This window comes from Neolamprologus multifasciatus, chromosome 6, assembly GCF_963576455.1.
Source record: "Neolamprologus multifasciatus chromosome 6, fNeoMul1.2, whole genome shotgun sequence".
NCBI classification, from domain to species: domain Eukaryota; kingdom Metazoa; phylum Chordata; class Actinopteri; order Cichliformes; family Cichlidae; genus Neolamprologus; species Neolamprologus multifasciatus.
The window spans coordinates 2,180,522-2,199,160 of record NC_140444.1 but is presented as its reverse complement, the minus strand read 5'-3'; the positions used below and the strand labels follow the sequence as shown (position 1 = coordinate 2,199,160).

General features: G+C 42.0%; 1 protein-coding gene and 2 long non-coding RNA genes across 3 annotated transcripts in view; all 3 read right to left on the bottom strand.

The window, feature by feature from the left end:
- Positions 1 to 18,639, bottom strand: part of sorcs3a (sortilin related VPS10 domain containing receptor 3a) — a 299,340-nt gene that overhangs the window by 161,270 nt on the left and 119,431 nt on the right. The window lies entirely within an intron of this gene.
- LOC146516132 (uncharacterized) lies at positions 803 to 8,631 on the bottom strand. The gene is made up of 2 exons (XR_014874648.1): positions 5,244 to 8,631; positions 803 to 5,071 (listed from the first exon to the last, which is right to left on the bottom strand). It is a non-coding gene; the product is annotated as an uncharacterized LOC146516132 (long non-coding RNA).
- Positions 13,955 to 17,157, bottom strand: LOC146516131 (uncharacterized). Its single transcript, XR_014874647.1, has 2 exons — positions 14,806 to 17,157; positions 13,955 to 14,166 (listed from the first exon to the last, which is right to left on the bottom strand). It is a non-coding gene; the product is annotated as an uncharacterized LOC146516131 (long non-coding RNA).

The following is an 18,639-nucleotide window of genomic DNA, read 5'->3' as shown; positions in this document are numbered from 1 at the left end:
TTAGCTAACGGCTGGGTTAGCCTCGCTTTAACTTAATGCGTCTGCAGTAAACAAAACACACAGTCCAGCAGCTTCACGCTGAAACTTTACGTGTCATGTCACTAACTTACCGACACTGTGACTTATCTGTCCGAAAAGTCAAAACACACTTACTACTAGTACATAAAAACAAGCTAACTTCTCCAGATGCTCCGTGTAACTCACGCGCCACCGCTCCTCGCGCTCTCTTTTTCTCTTTTTCATCTCCACCCTGTGTTACCTTCACAGACCATATCCCCGTAGGAAATTACAGTTCTCACAAGCAATTCACAGATAAAAGAAAGATAACTTATTTAAACAATGCCAAACATGTTTTTAATCATTTTACATGAACTTTTTACCTTTTTAATATACAAGAAAATTTAAATAAATGAACTCTTTGATATTTATATTCTCAGACTTCACTTATCTTTTACTATTTATGCATCTTTTTAACCCGGGTTACACCTATCTATACATAGTTTCACATCTTTTCAGCTCTTTCCAGATACTATACTGATGTTTTAACTGTGGTTAAGGTGTGAAATGTTGCTACCACGCACCAAGGTGGAAGTCGATAGTTGGAGTTCTGCAGTTTGTGAGCTGCTGTTTTTATTTCATGTGGATCCAACTCTAAGCTTTAATAAAATGAAAGTGAATGAGCTTTTTTAAAAAAAATAAAATAAAAAAACACCCACTTCAACGTTATTATGAAGAAGTAATTAGCTAGAGAGGCTACAGCTATTTTTGTTCTCTAAACATATTTCATTTTGCTGTAAAGGTGGGTCTTTTAACAGCAACCATTTAAGGAACTGCAGTTTTTATCATATTTCCACTTGTTTCTTTTTCAGAAACAGAAGCTGCAGCTTGTGTAACGGCTTTCTGCTGGTGCATATTTAATGTTTTCTATTATCCTGCCCCACTCCACACCACTTTGACTTAACCAAAGACATACAATTATGTTTCTACATTTCTGAAAATGTCAACAAAAAACAAACATTTGTATATATCCCAAAAGGTTGATTCTGACTGCAGGTTTCCCCAACCTTAAAGACCAGTCTATTTACACCTACAGGCCAGTGCACACTCTTCCAAGGATGAGGATGTAACATCCTGGACAGGAAGGAACGCTGGTTTGAGCGCGGAGTCAAGGAGGCCATTTACGTGAAAAGGGAAAGACCATCTCTGAATCGAGGAGGGGGCCTAAGGGTACATCTGTCACCATCTTACAATGCTGTGATTGCAGCCATTCCCCAACTCTCTGTGAATGGTACTCATGGCCATTGATCAGTGGGCTTTAGTCAGTGGTTGTTGATCAATGGTCATGAGAATTTGCATATTAATGATCAAGGAAATGACCTCACATGGGCTAACTCTAGCCCGGCCAAATGGCAGCTTTGAACCAAGACCTTCTTGCTGTGAGGCAACAGTAGGGATGGGTATCGTTTAGGTTTTATCCGATACCGGTGCCAAACCGGTACTTTTGGAACGGTGCCGGTGCTTAACGGTGCTCGAAACCAGTGCTTAAAGAATGGAGAACACAAAATTGGTCCAAAAACCTCTATGTTCAGCTGTTTTTTTGTAAAAAGATAACAATGTTAGCCTTTTCTGCAGCTATGGGGCATATATGGTATCACTCTTGGCTGGAAGCAGCTTAAACAATGGAAAAAACACAAACTTTGTCCAAAAACCTCTCATGTTTAACTGTTTTCCACTTTTTCTTTGGTCATTTTAGCCTTTTTAACCAGAGTGAAGGGAGTATCTGCCATCAAACAAGAAGACAGCCGCATGTAACTACGACGGTGTTTGCTAGTTCACCTTACATGCATTAATGTAATAACGTGGTTAGCCTACTCAACGTAAATTACACACGAACAACATTAAGCTACTCACGCAGAGAAGAACGGCTGCTGCTGCATCATCATCATCATCATCATTTCTGCTACACTGGCAGGGCTAGGGGCCAGGACTCTCCTCTTCGGGTTTTTGGGGGATGTTGCTAACTCCGGGTCCGATAACAGGCACCACACCCGCAGTAGATGTGCTCGGTGTGAGGTCCTCGCAGCAAGCTATCAAATACGGTGCATTTCTCGTCTTTTAAAAAACTTTTGACCCTTCGCCTTGGGCATTTTTAATCTGTAGCTCTGCTCTAAAAGAACGTACGTACCTGGGCCCGCCTACTATCCTCGGAAACGTAAAATGATTGGCTAGAATTTAAAGTGTATCACAGCTCAGGAAAAAAAAGCACCAAAATGTGCGCTGCTTTTCGGTCTGATTACTACCGTTTATGACAGAACCGGTGCCATCATGGCACCGGATACCGGTACCCATCCCTAGGCAACAGCGCTAACCACAGTTTCACTGCACCACCGTGCTGCCCTGAAATTGATTATATAAAATTGTATCCACATCAGCAACTCCTTACATAGATGCATTTTAAATGTTTTGACATCATAGCGTGTAGATTTTTTTTTCAAATCATTCTGATTCTGTCACAAGTTTTGCTTATATAAGAATTAGACAATGCCTACAAATTATGGTGCTCTTTCAGCTCATATACTCCGGTTAGTTTTTACAAATTGCCACCAGGTTTGGCACGAAACGGAAAGTCAGAGTCCAAAAAAAGAAGGTTTACGTAGACTGTGATCATTTATACAACCATACTTAATGTTTGTTTATTTTAAATAATTTCAGTGTAGGGTGAGGAGATGAAGTATTATATTTCCAAAAGCTGCATCACGTAAATAGATTATATAGAGAAACCCAGTTAGACCTTGAAATATAGATCTGAGCCCACATTTACAGATGGAAGAAAAAAGTTGTGCTTTAAGCACAGGATGGTGTTTACCTGCAAATAACACAACACTGTAGGGATAAAGTTGAACTGTATAATAAATGAAATCAACGTAAAACTTTCCACTGGATTCAATCAACAAACACTGTTTGAAGTCAAGACACAGAAGAAGAAATAAAGTCATTCTTATTTTTGCTACGTGCCCGGTGAATAAAAACGGTGATATTACACGAGCTCTAAAAGAGAATAAAGTATGAAGACTGTGTTGCAGCATGTCTTGTGCAGAGGCAGCAAGCATCCAGCAGTTTTTAATCACTGCTTCCATCAGCAAAGCATATCTCAGCGAGGAGAGTCATAATGTACAAGTTGTCAAGGAGTTTATCTATGGAATATACACTCACCCCGAGCTACACTCTTGTGCAAACTTCCACACCGCGCACACATTCACGCTGAAAACATGTCGCGCGCGACACAAATGCTCGCTTCTTTCCATGTTTTCACCTAAGGCGACGGCTGCACTATCTCTCCCTTAATGCGAAATCCACTGAAGCATAATTGAAAATGACTTTGGAGAATTGCCACGTCGAGATTGGAAGATACCGTAGTTGCAGGTGTTTCTGCGCGAGTTGTCAGTGAAACACACGTGAGAGCAGAGGACAATGAAGCGTGGCAAAAATAATGGGACCTCGAAAGACTGAGCGCTGTACACCAAAGTCTATCTGCCCTTCAACTGATTAACGATTGCATTCGTGTCCGTACCAATTTATACGTGCGCCCGTTCTGTGCGTGTGTGTTTATGTATGCGTCTGCGTTAGCGGGTGATGTCGAAAGAAAATACAAAAACAAGCCATGTGTGAAACAAACAGGAAATGTGCCTGCAGACCGCCCTAGAATTCCTGCTGCTGTTAATACAAAGTGCTGCGAAAGTCGTCGGCGATCCTGCAGTATATAAACAAAAGATTTCACATAACAAGCATGTGCTGGAGTGTGATGTGTGGAAACAAAGAGTAAAGTGGAGAAAAGCTGAGGAAAAAATGGCAACAAAAATCTTCACAGTATCCTCGCTGACATCAGGCCTTACCAAATATAGCCCTGCCCGCATCGCTGCCCTGCAACACGCCGAACAAATCCAGTGTTGAGAAAATACCTTAAAGGCACATCCAGAGTGGGACAGAAGTGCCGACATTCAAAGATCACTCTCGGTGACAACGTTAGTTATGTATCGCACTTACAGGTCGTGTTCGCCATCCAGGCCCGGCAGCGGGAAGGGAAGTACCTTTGATTCATCCCCTTCCCCGCTCGCCGCGCTCTAGAATGCTTTTTCCAGAATAAATCTTTAAGTAAAGTATAAAAATTTTAAAATCTCCTCCCAGACATGCTGACTTTTTCATGAGCTCCAGAAGGACTTTAGGTTACAAAGGATAAATGTGCTTTTGACATCCACCTGTTCTGTCTCGTGGTTTAGATTACCTTAGCCAACCTCTTTTTGCACTTCTCTGTTTGCTCTGAGATGATCCAAAAATCAGCTTCCCTCACAACTCGACTGTGTGTGATTTAAAGTCGGAATGCAGGATTAGGAGGAGAGGGGGGGGGGAGTATTTTTCAACCCTGCAATGCTGCCAGAGGAAGCACGACGAGAAATGACTTCTATTCATTATTAATGGAAAGAGAGAGCCTGGAAAACAGCAATTGGACGACCAGTTATACAGTTTGCATTGTTAGAGAGCAGCAGCACACCACAGTGGCCAGTAGGTTGGTTCAACTGTGTCTCTGGGGGGCTGTGAGAGATGATAACTGACATGTTGGGGTCAGGAAGCAGGAGTGAGGCTACGTGTCTATAAGAAGCGAAACTCACGAGTGAAAATGCTCGTGAAACATGTGAGTTTTAAGAAACATTTTTTCTGCTTCCAAAAGAAAACCTGAAGATTTTAAAAGCTTAAGTGACAGACTGGATGCATACAACATGTAAGTACCTTCAGTGCATTATTAATGCATCCATAGCAGTGTCTATGAAGCTCAAAGCTCCATAAAATCCAACATGGAGCCGATCAGATTCAACTGACGACACTTTCTCTTCTTCTTGTTGTTGTGAGAAAGGAAACCTCCCTGTGTGAAGTGTCAGATGATGTTTGAAGTTTAGAGGTTTGAGCTGCACATCTGGATTACTGATTGGCTAAAAGTCGTCCTCGTTCAAGTATCTCAGTAAAAATGCTGCACATACAAAAATATAGTGCTTCAAATGCATTCTCTAATTTTAGGCTCTCGCTTGTTTCACAGTGTTTTGCTGCCGCTTTCCCGCGCGGTCAGTCTCAATACTGACGTCATTACTGTAGTCCAATCATCTTCTCGCACACCTTCATTGAGCGAATCAATCTCAGCTTTGCATGGTTTAAATCTGCTTTTCACACTCGCTTACATCCAACCCACCTACTCCCCATCTCCACCTCCGACACCTCAGCCTTAGTCTTCATCTTTACCACCACCAGGGTCTAGACTCTGGGGTGTCGTGTCCTAAATCCTGTCATTGCTGGAATCCAGTTCTGCCATGATGGCTCAGAGGAGTCTAATCACCAAACACATTCATTGAATTGCCCACAGGTATGAAAGGTAGTCTATGGCTGTGTCCCAATTCAGGGTCTGCAGCCTTAAAGGCCGCATTTTAAGGCCGATTACGTCACAGCGACGCGACGAAGGCTGTCCCAATTTGAAGGCCGCTCGAAATGCGGCCCTCAAATGCGTCCTTAATTTCCCTGAATTTTAAGAACGTGGCGGTGTAGACTTCGTGGCCCAACATATCCCACAATGCATAGCGCGGCGGTGGGTGTGGATAATTTTGCCGAAAAAAAATGGCGGATGAGGGGCGCAAGAAGAGTAAACTTTAAGTAAGTACTGAATATTATGTCACTTATTTATGTGCAAATGTTTAATAACGAAGAACATTAAAACATTACTGTTGGCCACATGTCGGCAAAGTCATGTGACATCAACACGTTCTCACTCCCAAAGCGTAACATTTTACGCTAGGTGACAAATCGTCAACATATTACGTTTTCGGCTACCCACCACGTTCCTGAATGACGACCTCGGAAAAATGAGGAAATATGAGAACCGAATGGACTCAATCTACACATATTTGCTCTTTTTCTTCAAATCGCTTAGAAACACGCTATTTAACATCATTAAAGTCCTGGTTAAGGTCAGGAAAAAGGTTATGGTTAGGGCTAGGGATAAGGTTAGGTTTAGGGCTGGAATACAGGGCTGGAACGTCTATTACCGCGGGAGCGTCATTGCACTGGATTTCAGCCATAACCCGCCGCGTACCATAACAACGCCGAAGGTCTCCTTTCGCGTTCCTCAGGAACGCCCCGGGACGTGACAAAACGTCGGCATGTTACGCCTCGGGATTGAGAACGGGCTGCAATAGCTGAGCTTAATCAGAGAATGATCAAAGCTCATGTAGAAACAAACAAACAAATGAACAAAAGATTTTCTCCTTCATTTCTGTCAAACAAAGCTGTATGAAACGTTTCCAGCTGTTAGTATCATGGTTGCCAGGCAACCTGGGCAGCGCGACGGAGGCTAGACCGTCCCATTTCACAAGCCTCGCACTTCCGGCCTTAGCGGTCTTTAAGTACGCGTATAAGTATACTGAAAACTTTTTAATTAATACAGCAAAACACGTCCTAAAATAGTAGCTTTCATTATGTTGCATATGATAGATTTTAAAAAGATCTTCCCAGAAGTTTCTAATTTTAATGGGTTAATAAAATGTTTGCATGTATACTTAATGACTGATGCTAACAGCAAACAAAAATGCTAGAAAAAGTGACTTAAAATTAAAACTGCTGTTTAGCCCAGCAAACAGTAGAACTACATTAAATTCATATTTTGTCCTATTTTATTCACTTTTTTTTCGCTCTGCACACCCACAGGCATATTGTTAGCGACCCGGGGCACAGACATGGGGGTCAGGTGTGCTTTCAGGCATCACTTCCACAAACACATCTATCCCGTGGCAGTCGGAGGTAGCGTAATGATCTGTCTGCAAATGTACTGAGATGCTCTAAAAATAAAGGGACAGCACTTTCTTTTGAATATATAAGTGCCGAGGATAGAAATATTTCCCCATTTTAATATGTACTCCACAGCCTGCACGAACATCCCCGGCTCCTTTTTCAACATAACGGATGAGGGTTGCAAACAAACTTTTGATTTATATCTGCCATAACTCCTTTGGAAATATGCTCATCATGTACTGCGTATGCAGAATCCAATATTAAATCATCCCCTCCTTTTCTGTCAGTGTAGAAGTTGCTCGGCGGGGATGAACGACTCACACATACAAGTGTTTAGCAGAACACCAGCTGTTTCTCTGGTGGAGACTTGGTGAAGTAGAATTGATAAAAGCCAGGCAGGGCTGTAAGAAGTCTGAGCACGCTCTTTTTGTTTGATCGCGTGCTCATTTGCCGGCGTGCATCCTGTTGTGGCAGCGCAGGGGTAAATACAAGTTGTTTCCTTTTCCAATGAGAAATGGAGGGGAGAGGTGCTCTCCTAGAAGGTGAGCGGGAGCTATCCCTCACGACTCTGCGGTGCCTTTATCTGCTACCTTTCTTCTTTCTGATAAGCAGCTCCGGAGCCAATCGTGTGGAACTTATAGCTCAGATGTGTGAAAGTGAAGTTTTACCAAGTTAAGTAAGAAAGAGGTAGAAATGAATAATAAACTTTCCTCCGAGCATCAACTTTTCCTGGGTGCTGCATGAACTCCGGTGCTGTTTGCACACACATTGAGCAGTCCTGGCAGCGTCGCTCAGCATTGGCAGCAGCCCATCCGTAATCTCAAAGGATCTGAGCCTGTGGCCGGCCTCGCCACTGACCATACAACCGGCCCCTGTGCGAGCGCCGGCAGCGCAAAACAAAATGTGTATTTCACTACAGCACCCGGGCCACCAGCTACAGCACGCCAGCACAGTCCAGCGTGTTGCTGTGGGCGAATGATGTCATAATGTTGTCCTCCGTGGAAATATTTGTGTCATTTCGGATAAGCGCTGTAGTGAAAGCTGCGAGGCTACCCGCTGCTGCCGACAAACGCAGGACTGTTTGTCGTGCATTTGAGGAGTATCCACTTCCTCCTCTGTATGAAAAGAGACAGAAACATGGGTCCTGCATCATAATAATTACAAATTAAATTTTAAAACAAAAAGGGAACCGTCTCAAATCTCAGAGGGATGGCGAATGCACTTGAATAACAATTATGAAATTCCACATTGCATCCAAAAGCAAAGCTTCGTAATGAAATCCACCATTAGCTGTTAGGACTGGAAGCAAACGAATGCATGCTTCAGGATATGAAGGCCCAAGAGTGTGTAATTAAAAAGGAACATTTAAATATTGTGAGAAAAGAGCAGAATAAACGACCTCTTTAATAACACACATCATACGGTGGGCTTTTGGGCTGCTTCCAGTTCTTCCCATAAATTCCATAATTGTATGATATGCTAAACTGCTGGCTTGCGTTCGCTCCAGGTTGACAGCTGCTTTTGAAAGAACCAGTCTAACTAGTTCAGTCTGACAAATAGCCTGTTGTGTGTGCTGGGCTTTTGATGGACATTTGTGATCTTTGTAGCTGCACGGATTGCATGCTAACACGGAAAACACTGAATACAAGCAGCATGTGAACAACCTATCAACCAGGACAAAACTGATGCACTTTTATTCTTTAAATAACAGCAATCAGCAAGAAATACAAAGGCTTTTCCTAACTTTATCTAATCCTTGTGGATATTGTTAAGGGTTAAAATTGGTGATTATTATCATTACTATTGGGCTTATTGGGTTACATCACCTACAATAACACTGGGGAAGTCTGGCTATTGAAACTCTAATATATCCTATGATTTTAAAGTTGGTTATTACGGAGCCCCGCAGGGGACATGGGAGAAAAAAAAAATTAAGACGGACTTTTGCGAGATCTCACCTAAGTTTTTGATCCCAGGATTGAGGTTAACACCTTGGGTTTCCTGTGGTCCTATTCAAACATGGCATGCATGGAGCAGACACCAGCTGACCACTGCAGCAGGCTCCGTGCTCACAAGTGCTGCAAACTAGGCATCGATCAGGCACCTGATGGCCAATCAGAAGCTCCAAGAAGAGTCAGTAGCAGCGTTGGCAGAGACGATTTGTCAAGTTTTTCATGGGTACCGCCCATGCTGCTCAACCCAGAGACACGTTTTCCTTGCAAATGTGGTAGCATTTAAGGGGAAATAAACATGATTCAAAAGGTGTAACATTTATTGCCTATAGGCATCGTTAAAACAAAAATATGAATGTTTGAAACACAGATTTTCTTGCTTCTTATATTAAGTTTAGCTGATGCAAACTGGTATGTTTGTCAGTTTAACAGAGATTAAATGTGTTAATGTGTTAAATCTCTTATGACTATATGGTGTGCTTAAGTTATGACAGCTCAAAAATGCTGAGAAAACATATTTTTGTCTTATTACTTGAACATTTTCACAGTATAAAAATGTCCTTTTTTCAGGTTTTGTAAAATATACCAAAGCTATTGTACAAAAACGCAGCTAACTCTAAAAAGGTTTGACAGATTTGATTGGCTTAATCTGGAACGGCCTTATTCATCCCACAGAATACTTGGATCAGTCCAGCTTGAACTATCCTTTATTTACCGCGTGCAGTTGTTCATCCGTCATGCTGGGCAGTCTTTTCTTCAGTTTTAGTAGATCCTACAGTAGCTGTAACACTTTGATCCGCTCAGCTTTCAAGGAATTGCTTCTGAAATGTTCTGGTGAGCCCAGGCTGCTGAGGTTTTGAGGGAAATACCAAGTCCAATTGCAAAAGGTCACAGACATCAGGTGGGTCTCTCTGAGAGAGCCAGGCCCTTATTATAGGCACTGACCTGTGAAATATCACATAGCCCGTGAGCATGCTCAGCAAAATGATGCAATTTGAGAGGATGTCACTCTTCAACCCCAGGTGACCCCATCTTGGCACAGTGGGAGAGGCGGAGTCTGTAGCCAGGGACTGATAATGCAGACTCATCTCTCTCTCTCCCTCTTCATCTTTCTGATGGTCTCCTGTAGTTTCACAAGGGGATCCCCACCAATAACGCTTTCCACACCACAGGTGGAAAATATTTTTTTAATTTCACAGGAATTTGTATGTATCCACATAAATGGTGAGATCAAAAACACTGAGGTTTGGAGAAACCATCTTTTCCTGTGCAGGTCCAATGTTCCCCGGTCAGTGTTGGGAAGGTTACTTTTAAAATGTATTCCATTACAGATTACAGATTACATGCCCCAAAATGTATTCTGTAACGTATTCCGTTACGTTACTCAATGAGAGTAACGTATTCTGAATACTTTGGATTACTTAATATATTATCATGCTGTTTACAACTACGTGAATGTACTATTGCTGTGATTTATTACTGTTACTGAAGGTCCGCGGCTCCGAACCGTAGTAAAGGGACCTCTGGCCAGTGTTGCCAACTCCTCAGTAAGGAAAATCGCTATTGGCTGTCCTAAAAGTCGCTAGAAGTCGCTAAATGACGTCATCACCTAATTTGCATAATTGGTCATGCTAATGTAATTGTAATCTATGTTGTTGGAGAGAGAAATAACATCGTGGAAGAGACATAAAGTGAGTAAAAAACGTCCTAAATGCATTTAGAGTTTATTTAGAACTACAAATTAAATTTCTTTTAGCAATTATTGTTTTTCCAATGTCACAATTCCAACCCTGCTCCTTTATCCGGACTTGGACCGGCAAAAGTGACCTGAAATAGGCACTCTGGTGGAGTTACTCTGTGTGTGTTTATAAGTAGTTTTAAACCTTGTGATCCACAAAACAGCATAAGAGTAAAAGAGTAAAAGAAGAACTGACTGCGTTACAGCACCCGCTGCTTGTTGAGAGTAAAAGCGATATGCTCTTTCACGTCTTTTTTTAGCGACTTTTTTTAGAAAAAAAGTCGCTAGGGGGTCTGAAAACTCGCTAAATATAGCGACAAAGTCGCTAAGTTGGCAACACTGCCTCTGGCTAATACGGTGGGTTCTGTGTCGGCTCGTAGCTGAAAACTAGCTTTACTTTGTTGTCTGGGTCAACTTTGCTAGCGAGAGACAGAGAGAGGCGTTGAAAGGCTGCTCCAACAGAACTTATTGTTTCAGAGGAAAACACGAACACGGTGTACAGTCGAGTCTTAATAGCTTACTTACAACTGGGCTCGTCAGGCTCTCTTCTTGGCTGCAGTGGTTATTATTATATTTACATGCTTCCAGCTCCCGTTTCTGCTCGATGACAGCTCGTACTTTTCCTTTTTCTCCCTCCCTCGCTCACAGACACATAACGTGTATGGCAGTCCATTCTCCCTGCAGCACGGACTACACTGCCCATGATGCTACATTCTTTAGAGCTATACCTGTAGCATTCTGCCTGTTAGCTTAGCACAACAACAACAACAGGCGCTCTCTCACCCAGGAAACGCGCAGAGAGAGAGCGTCACCCTGTAACCATGGCAACCGTAACGCTGCCGCCTGGAACAACAGAACGTAGCTGTCAAACAAAACCCAAACAGTCCTGACCCGCCACAATATGAAACAGGGAAGTACCGCCGTGTAATCCATTTATTTCAACAAAGTAACTGTATTCTAAATACCACCTTTTTAAACGGTAACTGTAACGGAATACAGTTACTCTTATTTTGTATTTTAAATACGTAACGGCGGTACATGTATTCCGTTACTCCCCAACACTGTCCCCGGTATGTCGATGCAAAGTCATCCTATAGCAGCACGTGTTTTTAAAAGGGTGTTACACTGATTTACAGTAGTTCCTCCGCTTACATTCTTCTTTGTGAGTCACCAGAGACACGCCATCAGAAAAAGGTCAAACTGAAGCAACAGAGGTTGATATAACTCAACTGTTTGGCTCAAACCCAATCCTATATTTCCTCTACAACCATTCCCAGCTTCCTCTTATCACCACGATGGGTTTTGACACTTTACTCTCATGACTATTTCTGACCTTTTGTTAAATTAGCGACGCCCCCCTTTTAGACCTTTGCGTTCCACGTTGCAAAGCAACCAGTGATACACATACGCACACCCACCATCTAACTTTTGCCTAATATTTCATAATCACTGTCATTTTCAGCGACGCTAATTTCAGGCAGTTATTCACATAATGAACATTTCTTCACACCAAACATCATTACAACTGTAATCAGGATGTTAATAGGCGAGCAAAAAAAAGAGAAGAGAATGCCTCTTTTTTTGTTTTATCAGATCAGCGTTAATTTGCTGAAGGCATGAATAAGACCAATTAAATCAAAATAATTAGACTCAAACGCCTGATCGTTTGGTGGGAAAATTTCCCTAATGAAATAGAACTGACTACAGCATTGTTCCCCCGAGGACGAAATGACAAAAGTCAGATAGTCGCTGCGTGTTTATTGGTGGTATGGTGTTATCATTTAGAGGTCTATTGGGAGAAAGTTGTTCATTTTCACAGATATTGATTGAACTACCTCAGACCACAGAGATAACATAATAATTGTTGAGCCGGGAGGTATTTTCATTGTAGACAAAGTGAGGCAGTTAAAAATATTAAGGCCATCCACAACACTACGTTGTCAAACGTACAGAAAAAGCTCCTAGAAGCACAAATGATAACGCCAGTTGTGCATGTGGATTTTCAGTGACATCATTTTTAAACATTTGACAGACAGAGTCCAATCACAGCCTCAAAGCTACATATCTAGCTGTCATAAAATTAATTTGTCACTCTTATCAGTCAACATGCAGGCCCACTCATTATCCACATAAATAATTATCTTTAATACAAGTGTTACTGGCATCTCAATTTTAGAAGTGCAGCTGTGTTGTGTTCTTTTTCTGAATTGTCATTTAGAAACTGTTCCCTCTTTGAATGTTTGAATCCTCCCACTCAATGACCTTTATCAGTTATAATTAGACCCATAGATATGGCTAATAGACACCCCGCAGTACAAACTCCTGATGATATTAGCAGCTGTAATCAACCATTCATCATTGTTTGTGCCTATCCAACTCAAAATTGTGAGCTCAACTGTAATCGGCGATTTATAAAAGTAGGAATAATGCAGTTTAAGACCTCATGCAGTTTGTGAATAGGTGCATGTAAAATCTCCTGATCTTAACTTAAACTCCCCATTTAGAAAGTGAAGGTAACCTGTCGGCCAAAATGACACTTTAAAAAGTAGGCAGAGGTACCCGAGATGTACAAAAACCAGCCCGTTCTCACTCCCGAGACGTAACATGCCGACGTTTTGTCACGTCCCGCGGCGTTCCTGATGAACGCAAAAGGAGACCTTCGGCGTTCTTGTGGTACGCGGCGGGTTATGGCCGAAATCCAGTGCAATGACGCTCCCGCGGTAATAGACGTTCCAGCCCTGTATTCCAGCCCTAAACCTAACCTTATCCCTAGCCCTAACCATAACCTTTTTCCTGAGCTTAACCAGGACTTTAATGATGTTAAATAGCGTGTTTCTAAGTGATTTGAAGAAAAAGAGTGAACATGTGTAGATTGAGTCCATATGGTTCTCATATTTCCTCATTTTTCCGAGGTCGTCATTTAGGAACGTGGTGGGTAGCCGAAAACGTAATATGTTGACGATTTGTCACCTAGCTTAAAATATTACGCTGTGGGAGTGAGAACGTGTTGACAAAAACACTGAACATCCCATTACTCCTACGTTAGCTGAAAAAGTCGTGCCGTGAAGCTCCCAGCACACAGTTTTTGTGCTAATCTTAACACCTGCATTATACAATTTGGCATCATTTTAAAAAGTTACAATTTCTTGTAAAAAAGAACAGTGGTCGACAGCACTGAACACAATGATAGACTGGTGCGTAATAAGCGAATGAATGATGCAGAAAACAGATTTGAGATGGGAAACAGTTCTTGAAATATATATATATATATATATATATATATATATATATAGAGAGAGAGAGAGAGAGAGAGAGAGAGAGAGAGAGCTGTGCAGGAAGTGTGATTTTTATTGTGGTGGAAGCAAAACAGCAAAAATAAGAGGGAATTAATGACAATGTTTATCAATTGTGAAGCATAGTTTGGATCTTCTTTTGCTGCTGCTTCAGTGAATTTTGGTTGGAGAGAGACAAAACCTGTAGCTTCAGAATCTGTGAGCTGTCGGCTTTAAGCACCGGCTCCGTGTCCGTGCACTCGCCGGGTGAGAAAGCCGACATCTCACAGATCCTGATGCATCGGGTTCGCGCTTTGTGTTTACGTCTTTGTGTGGAATCCGTTTCCCTGCTCTCATGTATTGTTTTAGCTGTTTGCTGGTTGTTAGGGATGTACCGATACTGATACTGGTATCAGGTATCGGGGCCGATACTGTAAAATGTGTGTGTACTCATACTCGGAAAAGTTAACCGATACCATGAACCGATACTAACTTATTTCATTAATCAGAGGGTGGCTTGTCATTTCTGTTGTAGTTTTTCAGATTGGCCACTAGGGGGCCAATTATTATTTTATTTATTATTTATTTTATAATTTTTTAGATTTTATAATTTATTTAATAATAATTATTTTGTTTGTTTGTGTGCAATATGGACACTCTGCAATAATTTAAAAGTTAATTTTATTCGCAAACCTAATTTATATTTATTTTATTCCAAACAGAAGTGTTTATTTATTATTCTGAAAGCTCGAGACAGTGCCAATAGTTCATTGGTATTTTGTAAAATTACAATGTGGATACTCTGCAATAATTTAACAGAAGTGCTTATTTTTCACTTGAAATTTTTTTGTGGTCATTTTTATTAAGATTTTATTTTTTTATCGGCAGAGCATATAATAAAACCTGTCTTCCAATTAATTGTATTTGTGTTGTGTTGGTAGAAGTATCGTTTTTTGTACTCTGTATCGGCAAGTACTGTATCGGTTTGAAAAAATTGGTATCGTTGCATCCGTACTGGTTGTTGAAATAATTTTTGTGAGCTTTAATCTGAGATAGTTGCGTTTCTGGCAAAATACATTTATATTTAAAAATCAATTCAGGATTTAATGAATCGGGTTGGGGCTGCAGCTGCAGTAATGCAGACGCTGCACCGGTCCGTCGTGGTGAAGAGGGAGCTGAGTGTAAAAGCGAAGCTCTCAATTTACCGGTCCATCTACGTCCCTACCCTCACCTATGGCCACGAGCTGTGGGTAGTGACTGAAAGAACGAGATCGCGGATACAAGCGGCGGAAATGAGCTTCCTCCGAAGGGTGGCTGGCCTCTCCCTTAGAGATAGGGTGAGAAGTTCGGCCATCCGGGAGGGGCTCAGAGTAGAGCCGCTGCTGCTCCACATTGAAAGGAGCCAGCTGAGGTGGTTCGGTGAGGTGTTCCGGGCATGTCCCACTGGGAGGAGGCCCCGGGACAGACCCAGGACACGCTGGAGAGATTATATCTCTCGGCTGGCCTGGGAACGCCTTGGTGTTCCCTCGGATAAGCTGGAGGAGGTGGCTGGGGAGAGGGAGGTCTGGGCCTCTCTGCTTAGGCTGCTGCCCCCACGACCCGGCCTCAGATAAAGCGGATGAAGATGGATGGATGGATATCGCTCTGTAGAAATTTAGATTCACAAATGTTCGTAAAGTCTGGCTGCATGGCTAGGTGCTTATTTTTATACACGTGTGACAACGGGAATGAAAACAGCTGAATTCAAAGTGATGTGGTGGAGGTGTAGCCCAGGGACTTTTGTGCATAGTGGCAATGTTTCTGGGAGTGACAAGGGAAGCTATTGTGAAAAGGCTGCAGTCTTTCTAATGACCAGCAGGGGGCGATGCCTCTGTTAGTGGTACAAAGGTCTGTGGGGGAAGAGTTGACCCTCCCTCTTTGCGTCTGTATTCAAGACACCAAGATGGGCCGGCTGAAGATTCATAATAGGTCTTCACTAACCAGGCAGTATGTTAATTTTTATGCATTTGTTACATAAGTACACGTTTTAAAACTTTTAGCCGGTGTGCAGCTCAGTAAATCACTTTGAACCAGGAAGTAAATGAGTGCTTGTAACAGCTCAGTTGTCACGAGTGAGGTCAGCTGAAATGATTAAAAGTATACTTTGTCCACTGGATGTAATTTGCGCTAAACATCTCAAACCTTAATTTCTATCTGCTTTGAGCACAACATAAAACTTGACTTTTTCACTGTGCTTTGCAGTGGCACAAAAAGAGATTAACATCAGCTCATCCTGAAGCTTTCCAGCTCAGTAGTTCAGAACCACACCGTGTGCACAACTTCAGTAAACTCACTGCATAGTTCAGAGAAAACAACTGCTGCATAGGCTTGTTTTGCAAAAAGTACAAGTATAGGAAATGTCAAATTCAAATGGCGATAGGAGGGAAATACAATATGACTTTGTTGTTGGCGTTAATTTACCCATGTCTGAATACCTGCAAATGAGTACAGGCCTTGTCATATTTGATAGATTCTCATCCACTGAGGGACAAAACCCCAGAGACCAGATGAGAGAGGCTGAAAAATTTTGAAGAACTGTTTTGCTGAGTTGATTTATTGTCAACAGCGAACAGCTCGCCTTCATTTCTTTCCCCTCCACCACGCACATATGAAGGCTGCTTTGAAAATTATGCAGAGACAGAGTGATCAGCTTTCATTGTTTAAGGTCAGGGTGTTCATTAAAATTGACAGACTGACTAGGCGATACTTTGAGGTGTTGGCAGTGCCTTGACCTTTGCAAAAAGACAGCGTTAGTCTTGCCATTTCGGACGTCTTCCCGTAAAGTGATAAACATTCTCCGCGGCTGCTCCTCTTCAAACTGTATCAGAGCTGGGATCTCAATTAGCTGGCACAAGAAAGGCCGATCATGGGTGTGGGCTGACACAAAACAGGCAGATTTCTCATCGTTGAGCGATTCAAGAATTACCTTTCTTCAGCTTCCTCTTAGCTGCTGACTGCTTGTAGGTATGTGAGGGGACATTCATGCTGATCTCCAAACGCTTTTCTTGTTCTTGTTGTTTTACCTGAATAAATCTTCACCTATAGAATTCAACTATTAACTACAGCAGTGCCAAGGTTTGTATTAATTCAGTCACCGCGTGTGCAGAAATTGGCTGGTTAACAAAGGACGATAGTCCTGATGCCACGCTGCTGGACGTCTACTCCTCACTTGTTGTGATGCCTCAGTAAACACTCTGGCTTGTGACTGACAAATCACAACTACAGGAGGTTGCACGATGCCTCGCTTTCTTGTCTGATTTTTCTTGATTTTTCTTGTCTGATTTTAGACCTTGTCAGGTCTGATTTTAAGGGCACCAAGATGGTGTCGGTAAAATCACAAGTATTCAAGCTTGTGATTTTTACCGACACATCTTGGTGCCTTAAAATCAGACCTTGTCAGGTCTAAAATCAGACCTTGTCAGGTTGATTTTAAGGCACCAAGATGGTGTCGGTAAAAAATCACAAGTATTCAAGCTTGTGTCCTTTAAGCTGGAATGGCAGTTTTTTACTTCTTCTGTGGTTTAGATTATGTTCGCTCTCTGCCATCTGTGGCTGTTATGACAGGGCATATGTTTGGGGATGTTTATGCCATGAGGACTATAGGAAGTTGTACCTATAGTCTAAAATCAGACCTTGTCAGGTCTAAATCAGACTTGTCAGGTCTGATTTTAGACCTAACAAGGTCTGATTTTAAGGCACCAAGATGGTGTCGGTCAAAATCACAAGCTTGAATACTTGTGATTTTTACCGACACCATCTTGGTGCCTTAAAATCAGACCTTGTCAGGTCTAAAATCAGACCTTAAAATCAGACCTTGTCAGGTCTAAAATCAGACCTTGTCAGGTCATATTTTAAGGCACCAAGATGGTGTCGGTAAAAATCACAAGTATTCAAGCTTGTGATTTTTACCGACACCATCTTGGTGCCTTAAAATCAGACCTTGTCAGGTCTAAAATCAGACCTTAAAATCAGACCTTGTCAGGTCTAAAATCAGACCTTGTCAGGTCTGATTTTAAGGCACCAAGATGGTGTCGGTAAAAATCACAAGTATTCAAGCTTGTGTCCTTTAAGCTGGAATGGCAGTTTTTTACTTCTTCTATGGTTAGATTATGTTCGCTCTCTGCCATCTGTGGCTGTTATGACAGGGCATATGTTTGGGGATGTTTATGCCATGAGGACTATAGGAAGTTGTACCTTATGTACATAATGCAGTGTCCCCTTTTCCCCAATGCTTTCATACAGAAATGAACAGAAGAAAATGTAACTGGAGTTTTATACTTCCACAGCAGACAGTAGGGTCTTATCACAAACTATCATTTTATTATGTAAGCAGCATATGATAACACGATAGCATCTGCAGCAAGAGCCTCTGTGGTCGAGCTTACCGCAGGATATCAAGGGACTACTTTTCCTTTGCACTTATTCAAACACCAAACCACTGCTCCGTTTTGCCTCAGGATCCAAATTATACAGAAAGTGTCTAAATGTCAGAAATGAGTAGCAGTCATTTTGTCATCACTTATCATTGCCAAACGACCACTTCAAGCTGGACAGAGTAAGCAAACTTCAGAAGTGTAAATGTTTTCAGCTCTAAAGGACTGTCATCTCTGAAATCTGTGAAGAAGAAAAAAAATGCATACAGATGGAATATCGCTGGTTTCTCTTCAGGCGAAGCTGCTGTGGTTTGAACTCAAGTTCAGCACAGTATCTCTGCTGAGACGGGCGAGTCAAAACGCAAATCTGAGCTGAAGAAGAAAGCTGAATGTGAACAAACAACTTTTCATTTGGAACGGTTTATTTTGCAGTCGAT